The following is a 19077-nucleotide window of genomic DNA, read 5'->3' on the forward strand; positions in this document are numbered from 1 at the left end:
TCACAAGTACAAGACGGAAGGCATGCAAGGTGAGGCAGACAAAAACACCTGGAAATTTTAGCAGACTTCAAGTGCAGAAGGCAGCCAAAACAAAACAAAAAACCCTAATAATAATAACAATAATAAGTAATATTTTTATGATGCTTAATTAAATTTATTTTATTTTAATTATTTATTATTTATTTAAATAATATAAATTATTTTATAGTGCATTTTACAATCGTTATCTTACTTGATCCTCGCAAACACCCTGGGAAGAAGGAACTAGTATTATTCCCTTTGTAGAGGTAAGAAAGTGGAGGCTCAGAATATTTCAGTGACTTGTCCAGGGTCACACAGGTAACAGGTATCTGATGTAGTGTTCAACCCCAGGTCTCCTGAATTTAGAATGGCCTGACTCTATGTTCCTTCTAGTTGATCTTAAATTCCTTGAGAGCCCTTGTTTCCCCCCCCCCATCTTTTTGTCTATATGGATTGTGGTCAAATCCATATAGGAAACCTGAGTGTAGGAACAAATGTCTACCTTGAGGGTGAGGTTCCTTTCAATCACTATGTCAACAACAATTTATTTTTTTCCTTTTTTTTCTTTTTTTAAACTTAAATGCAAATACTTAAATACACAATAAGAAAAGAAAAAGAAGCATAAACTTAAATATTAAAACTTAAATACAAAATAAGAAAAGAAAACAAGCATTGCCATCTGCACAACAGAACATAATAGAGGATTCAAAATATATGGCAATAAATTTCCATTTATATTTATATATTTATAAATTAATATATATATATAAATTCCCATATATAATAAATAGTACACATTGTGTTCAGAGCTATCCATCTTTTCTTTGCTTCTTATAAGTTTTCTTTTGTTCTCTGCTTTCCACTTTTTACTTTGTTCCCCCCCACCACCCCAAGAATTTATTAAGTACCTACTATGTGCCAGACATTTTGCTAAGCACTGGGAATACAAAAGCAGAAATCAAATCAGTTCTTTCCCTCAAGGCGGTTACATTCTATTGGAGGAGACAACATGGATGCACACAAATATGTACAAAATTAATATAAAGTAATTTGGAGGAGGCCCCAGCAGCTGGAGGGGATTAGGGAAGGTCTCATATAAGAGATGGAGCTCGAACAGAGTTTTGAAGGAAACCAGAGCTTCTAAGGGGCCTTGGGAAGGAGAGAGAGCATTTTAGACATGGGGGACTAGATGAGGGACAAGCATGAGGAATGGTAAGAAGATTCCAAAGGACCTCCCTTTGAAGGCCAGTACTCTGTGGGCAATGGAAGATCTCTTTTCAAGGTGAGAATGGATGTGGAACAGAAAGTGAACTTTTTTCCCCTAACATTTCACAGCAAATTCACAATGAGCATGAGTTTAAATGGAGCAGTTATTTCTTCATATACTCTAAATACTAAAAATTACATCTAGGCCTCTCTCAAGGTCACACAGGAGTCCAAGGAAAAGCTAGCATTAAGAATCCCCTTGCTCTGTTGGGCTTTCTCTCCCCTACTTTGTCTTCTAAGACTTAATTCTATGAATACAAACAATAATTAGCAACCTAAGTAGGTTACTCAGCATAGCTTAGATGCTTCTAGGCCCCTGAATGAGACACATTATACAGGGCTGAAAATTAATCTCAAAAATTAAACCAATTGCTTTACTTGTTCCCTCTTCGCCATTTGGTTTTCTGATGGCCAGGCCATGAATTTGTGGATTGAATCATTTCCACTCCGCATTCCCATTTTTCTTGCAGAGCCAAAGTGTTCCATTAAAAAGAATTCATTTTTCGCCCAGCTTTTGGGATTTCTCTTCTCATCCCTCCAGAGTGCTGTCCTTTTGGATTTGATGGACTCCAGTGAAATCTGGCTCTCAATTTATTATTCTTCCATGGTCTAGCTAGCTTTTCAATTACTTTGGCAATTCCTTCCTAGCCTTCTACACTTGGTCTCATCGATTCTCACTTTCCCATCATGTTTGGGAGGAGCCAGTGGTCTTCCCCTAACCTGCCCAGAATCCGACATTTTAGGGAAGAGGAAAAGTCTGAGAGGGCTAAAGAGATTAAAATAAATATTTGTTAAGTACCTAAAGTAAGAGAATTTTAGAGCTAGAGGGGAGGGAAAGGGACATCATTGTTGTTGTTCAGTTGTATACAAGTCTTCACAACTCTGACCATAGCACATCAGTACCGTGCATGGGGTTTTCTAGACAAAGATACTGGAAAGGTTTGCCATTTCCTTCTCCTCTGGATCAAGGAAAGCAGAGGTTAAGTGACTTGCCCAGGGTCACACAGCTAGTCAGGCCAGATTTGAACTCAGGACTTCCTGACTCTAAATCCAGTGCTCTGTCTACTGAGCCACCAGCTGCTTCATGGGACACCATAGGATCGTAAGATCATCTATTGGTAATCTAATACAACACCTTCCTTTAACAGATAAAGACACAGATTCCCAGAGAGGCTCGGTGATGGCCAGTGGTCACACAGAGGCTAAATGGTGGCATTGGGACTCAGGCCAGCCACTATCCAGTGCGGGCCTTCTTTGGGGCCCCTGTCCTATGATACCATCAAGTCACTGGAATGGACATCAAGCAGCATCAGCCACGTTCACCCCTAGCAAGGCGCTTAGTAGGGATTTCAGGCACACTCCCTTGAAAAGTTTTCAACACAAGGCAGAGTGTGGCATAGTGGACTACAAGCCCAGTAGGAGTCAACAGTATAATATGACAGCCAAGAAACCCTGTGCAGTGTTGAGTGGCCTTTAGAGACATGGCATCCAAGAGTAAGGAGATCATACATACTCCAGACCTGGATCCACACTTGAGGACTTAGAGGGCCTCAAGGCCACATGTGGACCTCTAAGTCCTCAAGTGTGGCCTTTTGACTGAATCCAAATCAAAGGGCCACACTTGAGGACCTAAAGGGCCACATATGGCCTCGAGGCCACAGGTTCCCCACCCCCTAGTCTAGACCAAGTCTAAAATACTATGTTTAGTTCTGGGCATCACATTTCTAGAAAGTTATTGATAAATTAGAAAGGGTATGGAGCGGGGGAGTGTGACAACCAGGAAAATCTGGACTTTGTGTCAGAGCAAAGCTTCCTCAAAGCTCCCTAAAGGCAGAATGAGTGATTTCAGAAAGCATTAGGTTTTTCTGTCCTAAAAAGGTCATCGAGAAGGCAAGGAACATCCAAAGATGGGCAATTAAAATGGGGAAGGGACTCAGGTTCACACCATATGAGGGAGGTGTCTTGATGTAGTGGAAAAGTCGCTGGCTCTGGAGTTAGGAGACCTGGGTTCAAATCCTGACTTACCACCTGTGTGAATTTGGCTCTGAGTTTCTTCATCTGGAAAATGAAAACATTGTATTTGATGGTCTCTGAGGCTCCTTCTAGACCTGAATCTCATGATTTTACTGTGTACAGGGCACTGTGATCTATAAGATCCCCCCCCCCATCTCTAAAATTCACTGTTCCCATCTGGGTACAGACATAGCTACCATAGGACTCCATATGTGTCCATGGGGATGGTGGTCTCAGAAAGCCAATCTCTTCTACTCCCCCTGCCAAAGGCTTTGGGAGCGAAACTCAAGAAGATGGGTCCAATCCCTTGGCAGAGTCCCCTTAATGGGTCAGTAGCCTGAGTCGTGTTTGTGAAAATGTTGTGACAATCTGTCATCATTAAGGTACCTGAGCAGTACCCGAGAAAACAGCTCCACGCATTGGCTGAGACAGCTGGTGATCAAAAGAAACAGATGTACAAGTCACAAAACAAAAGTGGTAAATCTGAACCCAGATGGCAGGCCTTCCATGCCTGTGGAGTCGTCGACATTCATAAGTGACTAATAGTCCCAGTGGCAGCAACAGGAATGAAGCCATTTCCCAAGGGACATGAGGACTGGAGGATCCACATGGTGAGAAGTCCTACGATATGATATAACACCATACAATATGCACAGTATGACGTGACACAATAATGTAATGCAATACACTTTAATAAACACAGCACAATAGACAGTTAAGTGTTCAGAGCCCTATGTGGGGAGTTGGGAAAGATACAAAGCTTGGCTTAGACACAATCCCCGTACTCATGGAGATTACAGTCTAATGGGGGAGAGGGTGGCAATGCAGAGGGCTACACTCATTCCTCACTATGCAGATGAACCCAATCTATGAAAACTGTCCATAGGGTGAAAATTAGAGTGACAAAGATGGACCACAGTTTTCCCCCCACACACAACAGGTAGTTGGCCCTATAGAAACTGTACTGCTCGGGAGAAAGGGTATGGTGTTTTGGACCTCATTCCACCCAGATTGTCATTCCATAATGGCAAAAAAAAAGTTCATGGAATAAAAATCTGGTATAAATTAATATAATCTGGGGCAGCTAGGTGGCACAGTGAGTAGAGCACTGGCCCTAGAGTGAGGAGGACCTTAGTTCAAATTTGACCTCAGACACTTGACACACTCGCTGTGTGACCTTGGGCAAGTCACTTAACCCCAATTGCCCTGCCAAAAAAAAATTATTATAATCTATCTCAGTGAAAATCAGCAAAGCAAATGTCTATATAGCAAGGGGTGGTGTGTTACACGGTAATTGTGTAAACAAAGTGCTCTGTGAGGGCAGAGGGGAAGGTCATTACCAAATGGAAAGATCAGGGAAGGCTTTGTATAGGAGGTGGCTTTTGAGTAAAGCCATAATTGGCCATTTTGATATGTGAGGCAATTCTCCTGGGGTGTGAGAAATAAAAGAGATACACCACCCTCTCCCAGGGCACAGTCATAATGGGTGGGATGGGGGAGACTCCATAGTACCACATAATCACATCAGTGTGTTATGGGAGGGAGGAAGGGACAGAATGGAGTACACTATGGGGAAACCTCCTGGCTTGGGCTTCATTTGGAGAGAGAGGACCATTGAGGAGCTCCCTATCTTAACTAATTATTCCTGCTTAACTAGGCATTAATCTCAATTGTTTCTATGCTTCTAAAAGAGAGAAAATGCTGTCAGTGCTCTCTAAATGTTGGCGCCCTAGGGAAAGTTCCCTTTCACCCTACCTTAGTTGTGGCTCTGGATATGAGTTGGTTTTTAAAGGGTGAGAAAGACTTCAGTAGACAAAGTGGTGGGAGTAGGGGGATGGAAGGGGAATGTCTAGAACTTCATGTCTACATTTCTAGATCTTCACAATATTGCTCATATCTAGTGACTTCTCTCCACTCCCATAGCTCAGACCCTTGTAACTTTTCATTTCAATGATTCTATGAGCCTCCTCATTGTCTTTCCTCCCCAAGTATCTCCCCACTCCAGTTCTTCCAAAGTCATTTGGTTAAGCATAGATATGACTATGTCACTCTCCTATTCAACCAATTCCAATGGCTTCCTAATACCTCTAGGATCAAATAGAAATTCCTCTTTTTAAAATCCTACGTGACCTGGCCTCAACTTACTTTTCCAGACTCTTGGCATTTGACTTCCTCTCCTGCTCTTTTCAATCCAACCCTATTGACCTGTCTTATATAATATTTCATGTCCTACCTCTGGATCTTTCTCCATGTCTGAAATATCCTCCCTCCCCACCCTAATGCATAGTCAGTCTCTTCTTTAAAGAGGTAGCTAAAACACTATATTCTGCATGAAGCCTTTTTCAATCCCCCAAATGCTAGTGCCCTCCTTCTCCTGGTATTCAACTACTTTGTATATTCTTAGATGACATAGTGGATGGGTTGCCATGCCTGGATCAGGAAGACCTGAGTTCAAAAAGGGCCTCAGACACTTACTAGCTATGTGACCCTGGGCAAGTCACTTCACTCTGTTTGCCTCAGTTTCCTCATCTGTAAAATGAGCTGGAGAAGGAAATAGCAAACTACTTCAGTATCTCTGCCAAGAAAACACCAAATGAGGTCACAAAGAGTCAGACAGGATTGAAAGGACTAAACAACAAAAAATGTTCAGCAAGTGTTTGTGGACTTGACTTATATCCCCAGTGCCTAGCATAGTGCCTGGCAATAGAAGGTGCTTAATAAATACTTATTAATGTATTGATTAGAAAAGCCAGATAGTTCCTGCTTTCAAAGAGCTCACATTCCTACTGTGAGAAATAAATACAGAAGAGAGAGGTTGAAGGGTAAATGCGAAAGCTCGGTCCTTCCTAGGGTGCAGTGCAAAGACAGAAGGAGGCCACAAACACAGGGAAATATTAAAGGACTGGTGAATTCATTAGATTGTAGCTTGCAACTAGCTCCTTGAAGCTTAGCTAAAACATAGTCCCTGTCCTCATGGAGGTTATACTCTAATTGAGCGATAAGACAACCATGCAAATTACTACCCACTTGGCAAACCTTACAGCACTCTATAAATACTCTCACTATTATTAACTACTACTATACAGACAAAATCCATTCAAAGGATCATAGATTTAGAGCTACAAGGGATTTTAGAGACCATCAGGTCCAACCCCATCATTTTACACAGGAAGGAACTGAGCTGTAGCCTTTCCTAAAGAAAGTCACAGAGCCAGGAAAGACCCAAGCAGGGATTTGAACCCAGGTCTTACTGACTCGAACTCTTGTGCTCCAGTCCTTCATGTTCTACCTGACCTCTTAATTTCAGTTAAAACAGAATTTTTTTTAAAAAATGTATTTTCATTTAAAGGAACTGGAAGCGTTTAGTCTGAAGGGTTACCATGATAAGTCTCTTTAAGATCTCAGATGTCTATAGGTTTTGTGATCCTGTTATTGTAAATATTTGAAAGGCTATTGTGTAAGTAGGATTAGCTTTGGTCTGCTTGGCCCCTGAGCCCAAAACTAGGAGCAATGAGTGAGAGTTACAGAGAAGCCAATTTTGGGAAGCCAACTTCTTAATAATTAGGACAGTACTAGGGCAACATGGGCAGCCTCTTCAGGGAGCAGGCTTCCTGTCACCAGAGGTCTTCAAAGAGTAGAAGCCTACTTTTGGGCTGTGGTCCAGTGGGAACCCTTTGCATATGGGTTGGCCAAACTGACAACTGAAGACCCTTCCAACTCTCAGATTCTGAGACCTTGTGACTAATTTTAATCTTCTTTCTAATTATAAAGAATTCTACAATCCTTTGGATCTGGGAGAACCTCATAGTTTGGAAATGGGGAAGATATAAAGGAAAACCCTTCTGTTTGTCTCTCTGCCCCCCAAACCCTAACCTTACAAGGGACGATAAAAAGGGGTTTTACTCCACTAGTGTTTGATTTTAATGAATATTTTCTTCCTGGCCAGGAAATGCATATTTTACAGATATTTTCTTCCTGGCTGCTTGAAATGGAAAGCCAGACCTTATTTGAAGGTCTGAGCTACATGGCACATAGCTTTTCAAAGGTCTCTTGCTGCCCTTCTCTGTCTTCCCCTCTTTCCTTCCACTAATCGCCTTTCTCTGAGAGCCAAATAGATCTGGTGAGGTCTTGTCTTATATGCATGGCCTCTGCAATGAGGTCCCTTCCCCCACCCCTGGCAGGAGAGGTGGGGGATGAACTCTTACAGGATGGAACCAGGGAATGAATAAATTATACACTTAATGGGGTCTTTGGGAAAGTCCCCCATTGATGAGGCTCTCAAACTGACAATCTGGATCTGGCCCAAACAGGTCTTGGCAGGATTTTTCTTTGTAGCAGCCAATGAGGTGTTTAAACTCCCTTGGAAACTTGGGGATGGGGGAGACTGGGAATTTGTTAACCGAAGACTGAACTAGACCCAAGTTACAGTTTTCACACAGCACAGACCCTCAAGCAGGTACTGCCTGGAGGACTTCCAAGTCAGAGGTCTCTGGACTTTTCCATACTACAAGCCAAATCCCTCAATGGGTGAGAGGCAGGTACTCCAGGTGGGACAGTAGAATTCCACACCTCCTTCAAGACTCATCTCAAGCTCCATATTCTACATGAAATCTTTGCTGATTCCTCCAACACTCCCTCCCTCTGTCCCAAAACTATGCAATGCTAATTTCATTTTCTTTAGCATATGTGTACATATTTACATAGATATACACATGTGTATATACATACATGCATACTATCCCTCCTGATAGTCTGAAAGCTTCTTGAGAGCAAGAACTGTTCAATTTCATTGCTGAATCCCCAATACAGAGTATGATGCTGTACACAGTAAGTGCTTAATAAATGCTTCCTGATTGATTGACATTTACTGTTTCCAGACTATTGGAGGCAATTTGATGAATGAACTCCAGAAAAAAACAGAATTCCCCTTCAGAACCCCCTGGCTGAGAAGCAGCGTGATACAGTAGATAATGTGCTATACCTAGTATTAGAAAGACCTGGATTCAAATCCTGACACATACTAGCTGGGTGGCTGTGGGCATGTCATTTAACCTGAGACTCAGTTTCTTCATCTGTATAACATGTTATACCTACCTTGAGGGGTTGTGGTGAGATCTGATTGTAACGATGGTTGCAAAGCATTTTGTAGACTAGGCGGTGCAGCGGCTAGAACTCTGGGCCCACAATCGGGAAGACCTGAGTTCAAACCCAGCCTCAGACATTTACTAGCTGTGACCTTGAACAAATCATTTAACCCTTTGCTTAGCTCAGTTCCCTTAACTGCCAAATGGGGCTCATAATAGCACCTCCCTCCCAGGGTTCTGAGATAATGATTGTAAACTGCTGAACACGGTGCCTGGCACATTGTGCTGTTACCCCTCAGTCATTTTTCAGTTGTGTCCAACTCTTCATGACCCCATTTGGGGTTTTCTTGGTAGAGATACTGGAATGGTTTGCCTTGCCATTTCCTTTTTCAGCCCATTTTACAGATGGAGAAACTGAGGCAAACAAAGTGAAGTGACTTGCCTGGGGTCACACAGCTAGGGAATTTGCCATTTCCTTTTCCAGCTTATTTTACAGATGCAGAACCTGAGGCAAAGTGAAGTGACTTGCCCAGGGTCACACAGCTAGGGAATTTGCCATTTCCTTCTCCAGATTCTTTTACAGATGGGGAAACTGAGGCAAACAAAGTGAAGCAACTTGCCCAGGGTCACACAGCTAGTAAGTGTCCAAGGCCAGATTTGATCAAGAAGATGAGCTGGTACATAGTAACTGGTGCTGTATCAATGCTTATTCCCTTTCCTTTTTCCCAGTAAAATGTAAGTTTTTTGAGGTCAAGGTTTATTTTTCATTTTATTCTTGTACCTCTTTTAACACAATTCCTGGTATATAGCAGGTGCTTAATAAATGCTTATTGAATTGAATGCTTATTCAATTCAATGCCCCCAGCAGAGAGGGCAAGACTGGCCATCTTCAAAATTACGAAATAGACCCTGGGATACCCAAGGTCCAGATCGTCCGCCACCCCTGCTCTGTCAGAACTTACAGTCTTGGTTCCCACTCCCTCAAGGTCCTCCCTGCCAGGTGACTGGCTAGCTGATCTGGTCACTTAATTATAACTACAACAATGTGACTTGATATGTATTTCTTGCCTTCTCAGTGAGTGAGAGGAGTAGAGAGAAGAAAATTCGGAACTAAAAATAAAGAAAGAAATAACTACAGTGGTAGTTAGGGTAGCTAGGGTTTCCAACAGGAAGATTTCTTAGATATCTTAGGAACCTTCCTCTTGTTACTGAGGTCCTGAGAATGGAAGAATGGTTGTTGTGCTTTGTTCTCAAAGAAGACCAAAATGGCATCACTATGTTGGGGTCAAGGACTGTGGCTGATCAGACCAATATGAGCTCGGGGCTGTACCACAGGTCAGCACAAATAGTCTGTATGAATATTTGGAGTACAGAATGGAATTATCACACATTCCATGAGTAACAAAGCTTGGATTCCAATCCCCATCCTCTGCCTAACCATGTTATAGTAGAAAAAACCAGTGGCTTAAAATCGGGGGACCTGTGTTCAAATCTTGCCTCTTGCTACCAAGAACCTGTTAGAGCTTGGACAAGTCACTTTTAAGTTTTCTCATCTGTGGAAGGAGAATGTTATTCTAGACATCCTTCCAGCTCTAGTTCTATGTTCTAAGGCCTCTAAATCTAGCACTTTTTCTATTAGCTGGCTATTCTCATAGGCCATTATAGGCTTTAGAGCAGGGAGAGACCTTAGAGCTCATTTCATCCAACTCTGCTATCTTGCAAATGGGCGAACTTGGGTTCAGAGAGCTTGGGGGCCAGCCAGCATCATGCAGATGGCAGAATTGGGATTCAAACCTTCTGATTCCAAGTGGACTTTGTATTTACTTACTTGGTGGACCACTATTGTCCCAACTACAGTGTCAACTCTTCGAGGTCAAGGACTGTGTCATGTTCGTCTTTGTTATCTTTAGCACCTGGCACGTTCCTGGCACAAAGCAAGTGCTTGACAAATGCTTATGGATTGATTGATTTCCATTGCGCCATGATGTCTCTTGTGTTGCCCTTCCAGAGAACATGAGCCTTTCAAAAGTATCCCAGGACTTTCCACCAAAGGACTGCAAGATGGGAAATTTCAGACTTTTTTGGCAGAGTCCTGGGCAGAGATGCTTTTGGTCAGGGATAGTGAAGAATCTTTCTTCAGCAGGCAGCTGCCTATTTGGCCTGTGTGTAAAACAGCTTGAGGAAGAGCCTTGGACACTGGGAGGAAATAGTTGCCCCATAGCCCAGCAAGCTGACACCCCCAGAGAAAAGGGCCCGGCTATTATTCTGTTTCTCTTCCCTTTGATGCATTGCTACAGACTCAATTTATTTCTTAACATTTTCACTTACAACCCTTTTGACTAAATCGGGCTCTGGAGGACCAGATCATTAGCACTGATAAACAATTCCCAGTACTACTGGTACAAATGGAAAATGACTAATAAAAAAGGGGGAAAAAACAGGCAGTGCAATTAAAGAGACCACTGCCTTCTTTGTGCAGCAGGAGTGGCTAATGGTCTTTGTCTCATGGCTCCTGTTTGCCCAATGACTTAGGGCTCTGCTATTGAAAATTGTATATGCCTATGAAATCATAGCACAGATTTAGAGTTAGAAAGAACCTTACAGCTCATGGAGTCTGATCCCCACATTTTACAGATGGCCCAAGGGCATTAATTTCTCAGAGACACTAAGCTGGTGAGTGTCTTGGGCAGGATTTGAACCCAGGTCTTTCTGACTCCAAGTTCAACCTTGTTTCTACCATACCATACTGCAAAACAGAATCTCAGTGATGGGAAGAACCTCTGAAAACATCTAATCCAACTCCCTACCTACAGCAGGAATCTTAAGCTGTGGTACCCCCTTATAAGTGCTTGTAACAACAATGCTGCTTGCCGCTATTGTGGCTGTGTAAGGCCAATAATACCAGCACACAGGAGGGCTGCTAGCACAGTTTCTTTGATCTGTTTTTCTAAGGAAAGCAACTTTAAGGGATTAACAATCTTACTTTAATTAAACATACATATATCAGTCACTTAGTTCAGGGGGAAAAGTCAACACCTTGAACTTCAGAGCAAATGCAAACAGAAATTACAAACAGAAAATATAGATCAACAAACCCAGGTTTCTGTCTGACAATAGCAATACATACATAGTTACCAGAGAGAGAAACGCCAACATCTAGGTTTTCAAAGCTGGGGAGGGGGGGTGGGGATGGGGGGAGGGTCCTTAATGGCTACCCAGAGTTTTGTCTGGCCAAATCACAGGAACGCTCTTCCAATGAGTGAACTCCCAAAACAAAATGCTAACTTCAGAGTTTACATACGCTTCTTCAGGATCAGAGGGCATCACAACCACATAACTCAAACCCATGCGACCTAGGCCTTCCCATAACTTAAACAGGTGATGAAAGGCTCCCAATTCAAAGACTCTTAATTGAAACAAAGGCAAGACTGAAAGGCACTTGGTTGCCTTAGTGCTGAGAAGCACTCCAAAACAAAAAACAGCAAAAAGTCCCACCCTGCTTGCCATTACAGCGCTCACCCAACTTCTCCCAGAAAACCTCCAGTAATGGGGAACTCAGCTCCTCCTGAGGTAGCCCATTTGACTTCTGGATCAATAGCTCTAATAGTTAGGCCACTTTGCATTATTTTCAGTTAAAATCAGGCTCCTTGTAACTCTTACCCATTGGTCCCCAGTCCTCTAGGATCCTCTGGGGTTGGGCAGAATAAATCAAATTCCATAAAACTTGTCATGTCTAATATAATATAATCGATGAACTCTGGAAGACGGAGCGAGGCTGATGACTTTGCACAACTCTGCCTCACTTTAAATCCAAATCACACGCAAGTCAAAACATCACCGCCATGATGTCATTGGTCCTCTCCTGAAAATGAAGGGTGAACAGCAACAGCAACAAGAACAATCCAGTCATATTCATTAAGTGCCTACTATATGCCTGACATGAAATTTATACACCAATTAAATACAAGTTTGTTAAATAAAAGGGAGGGAGGGAGGGAGAGCACTGACACATACAGGCATCAAGAAAGGCTTGGTAGAGAAGACAGTGTTAGAGATGTGCCTTGAAAGAAATCTAGGATTCAGTGAGGCGGCAGTGAGGAAGGAGTGGATTCCAGCCAAGGGGGTGGGGGTGGCCAGTGAAGGTACATGAAGGGTTGTGCATGAGAGAAAGTCAATTAGGCAGGATTGTAGGGTATGTAATGTATAGTAAAGCAAGAAAAAAATCAGTTGGGGTCAGGTTGTTAAGGACTTTACAAGCCAGAAATTACATTTTGTTTTAGAGGCAACAGGAAACCACTGGAATTGATAGAGTAACGGAGTGACATGGTCAGCTCTGCCCTTAAGGAAGATCACTTTGGTAGCTGTGGGAAGGATGGATTGAGTACTTGAGGCAGGGAGACCAAGTAAAAGGCCATTGGAATAGCGCTGAGGACCTGACTTAAGGTGAATATTGTTGTGTAAGCAGAGAGAAAGGGTAAGAGATGAGAAATATTATGGTGAAAGAAACAGGAAGGTTTGACCATTGATTGGATATGTGACATTCAGAGAGTAGTGCACCAACCTGGGAGCCTGGAATAATGGTGGTGCCTTTGATAGAAATGGGAAGGTTTGGAACCATCATGAGTTTGAAGGGAAACTTAATGGGTCCTGCTTTGGACATGTCAAGTTTGAGATGTTTCCGGTCATCCAATATTGAATGTGAAATGGCGGTTGGTGATGGGAAATCGGAGCTGAGGAGAAAGCTTGGGGCTGAATATCCAGATAGGGGAGTCATCTGCATAGAAATACTCATTAAACCTATGGCAGCTGATGCGGTCATTGAGAAAAAGAGCATAGAGAGAGAAGCCCTCAGAGTTAGCGGGAATGATACAGATGGTGATCCGGCAAATGAGACTCGGAAGCACTAGTCAGATAGGAAGAGAAGCAAGAGAAAATACTGTCATGAAAGCACAGAGTGGGGAGAGTATCCAGGAGGAGAGGATGGTCAGCCATATCAAATGCAGCAGAGAGGTCAAGAAGGATGAAGACTAAGGAAAGACCATCACATTTGGCCATTAAAAGATCATTGTTAAAGGGCGGTTAAGTTGAATGACAATGTTGGAAACCATGTTGCAAAGGGTTGTGAAGAGAAAAAGATGAAAGGAAGTAGAGGCAGTGAATTTAGCTGGCGTTTTTTAGGAGTTGAGGATGAAGAAATGGAGGAGAGATATGGAATGTAAACAAAGAATTGCAGGGTCTGGTGATGCTTGTTTTTATTTATAAATTAGGGACACTAGCATGTTTCAAGGCTATAAGGGGAAAAAACCAATGTATAAGGAAAGATTGAAGGAGAGAAAAAGAGAGAGACAGGCAGAGACAGAGGGGGGAGGGAGAGACAGAGAGAGGAGAGAAGGAAAAAGAGAGGGGGAGAGGAGGGGGGAGGGAGGGAGAGAGAAGGAAAGAGGGCAAAGGGGAGGGAGAGGCAGATGCAAAACATGATTGAGGGGAAAATCTCTTGAAAAAGATGGGAAAGGATGGATAAAGAGCACAGATAGGGGCTGATCTTGGCAAAGACAAAGGCTACTAATTTCATCAGATACTGGGGGAAGGAGAAGGGAGTGGAAGATGATGTCAAGGGGTTTTGAGATGAAGAGATGGTGAGAGTAGTTCATATAGAATGGTCTCATTTTTTTCAGTAAAGTAAGAGGCAAGATCCACATCTGAGATGGTGAGATTTTCAAGGCATGAGCTGGGAAGAGAAGGTTTAGAATAGTTTCTGTGGTGAGTGGTATGGGGAATCCATTAGAGAAGATTGCCTTGCGACAGTGAGGGCCCTGTTGAAGTCTGCTAGCATGAGTTTGTAGCAGATGTGGTCATCTCAGTCGTGTGACTTGCTCCAGCTCTGCACATCAGCGCATGAGCAGCAGCACAGAAGGAAGATGGTGGGGATTAATCCAGATGTGGGGTTTGACAATAAATATCAACGAAGATGGGGCAGCTAGGTGGCAGACTGGCTGGATTGCTGGACCTGGAGTCTGACACATTCATCTTCCTGACTTCAAATCTGGCCTCAGACACTTACTAGTGGTGTGACCCTAAGCAGTCACTGAACCATTTGCCTCAGTTGATTAACCTGTAAAATGAGCTGGAGAAGGAAATGGCAAACCACTCCAGTATCTCTGCCAAGAAAACCCCAAATGGAGGTCACGAAGAGTAGGGCATAACTGAAAAACATTGAAGAACAGCAATGACATCCAGGGACATAGGAGAAGACAAGGAATCAGAGAGCAGAAGACAATGTGGGGTTGAACTGAATTGAGATTGGGGAAGGAAGAAAGGGAAGTCTAAGCAGGGGTACTGGTCTGAGAGAGTACAGAGGGGTGAGAGGACTGAAGGGGCATCCTGTGAGTGAAGAAGAGGTTTAGCAGAGAGAAGGAATGGAAGGAATGATAACAGGTTACATAGTCAGACAAAACAATGGCAAAGGATGAAAGTGGAATGCTTGTAGATGGTGGTGATACCCAGGTTGAAAAGAAGTAGGTCCTGGAATTAAAGAAGCCTGAGTGTCACCAAGACAACACTTGCTATATGTATATATATATATATATATACACACACACACATATATATATATATATACATATACATATATATATATATATATACACACACACACATATATATCTCCTGGGGAAAGACATTTGACTTCCTTGGGCCTCAGTTTCCTTATATATAAAAAATGGAGGGGCAGCTAGGTGGCACAGTGAGTAGAGCACCGGCCCTGGAGTCAGGAGGACCTGAGTTCAAATCCGGCCTCAGACACTTGATGCATGTACTAGCTGTGTGACCTTGGGCAAGTCACTTAACCCCAATTGCCCTGCCAAAAAGCAAAAAAAAAAAAAAAATGAAGAAGTTGGACCAGATGGAATGAGACCATTCTATATGAACTACTCTCACCATCTCTTCATCTCAAAACCCCTTGACATCATCTTCCACTCTCTTCTCCTTCCCCCAGTATCTGATGAAATTAGTAGCCTTTGTCTTTGCCAAGATCAGCCCCTATCTGTGCTCTTTATCCATCCTTTCCCATCTTTTTCAAGAGATTTTCCCCTCAATCATGTTTTGCATCTGCCTCTCCCTCCCCTTTGCCCTCTTTCCTTCTCTCTCCCTCCCTCCCCCCTCCTCTCCCCCTCTCTTTTTCCTTCTCTCCTCTCTCTGTCTCTCCCTCCCCCCTCTGTCTCTGCCTGTCTCTCTCTTTTTCCCTCCTTCAATCTTTCCTTATACATTGGTTTTTTCCCCTTATAGCCTTGAAACATGCTAGTGTCCCTAATTTATAAATAAAAACAAGCATCACCAGAAGAAGGCCCCGATGGCCCTTCTAGCCCAAGATTTGTGACCCTTTGTTCCTGTGAACATCCGCTAGGATAAAGGGAGCAGCTGGGACGGAGAGGAAGACAGTGAGCCGGATACTGAATTCCTGGAGAAAAGAGAAACACCTAGAGACCAAGAGACAATAATCTCCATGATCTGTATCCCCTCAAAGGAGAGGAGGGTGCTGAGTGATGGTGGTAGAGTGGCAGTGGAAGGCAAAACGTATTCCAACTCCCATTCCAGGACTTGAGTGACAGGGGATATAGGAAAATATGGGAGAATACACATGCAGTGCTAGAGAACATGGCCAGGCATGCAGAACGTAGTCGGGGAAGCTCTATCAGTGAAATTAGATGACAGGAATATTAAGAGGAAAAAGTGTGGAATAAAGGGAAATTTATGGATTGCAGAACATGAATTCCAATGGGCACAGTCGAATAAGTAGGCAGAGTTGGAATGATGAACAGGAGAAGAAGGTTGAGGCAGAGACATGCAGTCTAAATTGAAGATTATAGGGCCTTGTCACTTCCTCCTTGTATAATCAGGCAAGTCACCTAAACTCAATGGGCTTTAGGTTCCTCATCTGTTAAACGAGGCAGTTGGACTGAGCCAGGAGTGGGGAACCAATGGCCTTGAGGCTACATGCAGCCCTTTAGATCCTTGCGTGGGCTTTTTGACTGAGTCTAAGTTTTACAGAACAAATCTTTTTATTAAGATTTGTCCTGTGAAGTTTGGATTCACTCAAAGGGCCACACTTGAGGACCCAGAGGGCCACATGTGGCCTAGAGGCTGCAGGTTCCCCACCCCTGAGCCTCTTCTATAGTCCCTTCCAGATCTAGATCTGTGATGCAATGTGTGATTGCGATGGCTACGGATGAGAATAAGGGAGGTGGGAGGTGGGAGGTGGGAGGTGGGAGTCATTACTCCTAGGTAACCCATGTAATTAAGAAATAGGGAGTGGAAGTTTGTGAGCCATAGCAGTAACAGAGAATGCTAGACTAATCAGAATATTCTCAGGGATCTATCTTGGGGTCTTGGCAGCAGCTCCCAATGGTCAGAAAATTGGCACGGGCCAAGGTGGTGAAGGAGAGTTGGGGAGAGGTAGTGGTGCTATTGTGGGCAAACCTAGGCCAGCCCTGCTTACTCCACCACCAAAACTTCCTGCCAGAATGGCTTTTTCAGCAAAAGAGATATTCTATGTAATAGCCTATGAAATTACATATGTAATACATACATATGTGATATGTAATGAGTATAGTGCCTGTCCCATAGTAGGGCCTTCATAAAAAGGCATTTATAGACATAGATATAGACATAGACATAGATATAGATAACATCTCCCTATTAAAATGGAAGGTCCTTGAGGCTAGGGATACAATTCTTAGACATAGTAAGTGCTTCCAAATTCTTGTTGACTGGTCCCCTGTGCAATGCCTCTTCTGATTCTACCAGTTGTTACTGTCCTTCCCCTCTTTAAATGAAATTTTTAATATATTTTGTCTTTCCTTGGCACAAAATCATAACATTTTGGACTTGAAAGGGCCCTCGGCATCCATCTAATCCAACCCCTACCTGACCAAGAATGCCCTCAACAACATCCCCAGCAAGTCATCATCCAGTCTTTGCTTGAAAAGTAAAACAGAGGTCTACCTCCCATGGCTTATTTGATTTTTTTAAATTTTTATTTGATTTTGGGGAAAGTCTAGTTGTTAGGAGATGCATTTGTGTTTTCTTTCTTTTAAAATTAACTCGCATTTACCCCTGTAAATGTTGCCTCCATTTCTCTTTGCTGATTGTCTAGACTCAAGAAGTGTCAATAATACAAATTAAAAATGTGAGTGCATGAATTTTGTTTTCTGGAAAATCCCATCATTAAACATTTGCCAGCATACCCCTGCACACAGGGACTCTGGCACAGAGTAAGTGTTATATTTATTGACTGACTTTCTATATGAAGCCTCTCCTGATTCTACGCATATTTGGAGTGTTAGCAAATGGAGGAAGTAACAGACTCATACTGTTGGGCTCTAAGGCAGAGAGCAATGGGTAAGAGTTATAGGGAGGTTGATTTGGTTTGATGAGGAAAGATCACTCAACAATTAAGGTCAACCAGAAGGAAAGTAGGTTGTCTCAGGAGGTAGCAAGTTGCCCCACACTCCAGCAGAGGCTGGAGTGAACGTGTGTTGAGTTTCATATAATCATTGATTAAGATGTGGAAGGGCCTTGAGAAGCCACCTAATCCAGCCTCTTCATTTTACAGATAAGGAAACTGAGGTACAGAGGGGTTCAATGACTTGCTTAAGGTCACACAGAAAAATGCTTGAGACACAAATGGAACCCAGTTCTTTTAAGTCCAAAGTCATGGCTCTCTCTGCTGGAACACACTGGTATGTTGTAGAAGGGATTGTTGTTCAAATGAGTTTGGGCCAAGCTAGCCATTAAGGTTGCTTCCTTCGCCATGGTTCTGTGATACAATGAATACAGTACCATTGTGCCTGTGTTGCCATTTCAGAAATGCTCGAAGCCTCCACAATATTTGCTTGGGAATCTTCCAACATTTTATGTTTGTATCCTACCTTATACTGTTCTTTCGAGGCAATAGTTTAAAGAAGAAAGGGAAAAAAAGCAGGTTAACTAGAATCTCTTCTGATCTATAGGCACCTGCCTAACTCGCCCCCTTTTCCCAGCAGGCAAAGTGTGCAGAGCTGCCCCATTCAAAAGACTCCAAGTTAGCCAGACTTCCCTCCCAGCCAAGTTCAGAGCAAAACCTCGGGAAAGCTAATGACCCATTTTCACAATGTCATTCCCCCAGCCCGGGCTCCAAATAGCCCAACATCAGACAGGGGCAGCAGGAAGCGTCGACGGGAGGTGTGCAAGCTGCTTATCAGCCATTTCCTAGTCTCTCTGCCACCTGCTTCGGCTTTGGAAAGCAAAGCGCCAACTAATGGGCCCACGTGCACCCACCGGAGGGGGAAATGACAGCCCCTTTACAAGCCGGTACCTACTGGCACAGTTGGCTTTATAACATGTAAAGGGGACTATCTGTGAAAAAACCACTTTGCTACCCTGGGGACTGCGTGGTTTGTAAGTGCTTGGATTAGCCAGGAATTGAAACTTGGGCCTTGGGAAGGGCTTTAGAGATCAGGTGCTTAGTGGGTAGGGGGAAGAAAGAATGGTAGACAAGCATCAGGTCTGGGCTAGACCTGGGGATAGGGCAGGCATGTGTTGAAATCAGAACCAGGACGAATGACAAGCCAAAGCTGCAGCTTCCTTTCTTCCTCAAAACGAGTGGATTGTGGCTTTAGACCTGCAAGGGATCTTACAAGTCATCTTAACAAAATAC

Source organism: Trichosurus vulpecula, chromosome 2, assembly GCF_011100635.1.
Source record: "Trichosurus vulpecula isolate mTriVul1 chromosome 2, mTriVul1.pri, whole genome shotgun sequence".
Classification (NCBI taxonomy): Eukaryota; Metazoa; Chordata; class Mammalia; order Diprotodontia; family Phalangeridae; genus Trichosurus; species Trichosurus vulpecula.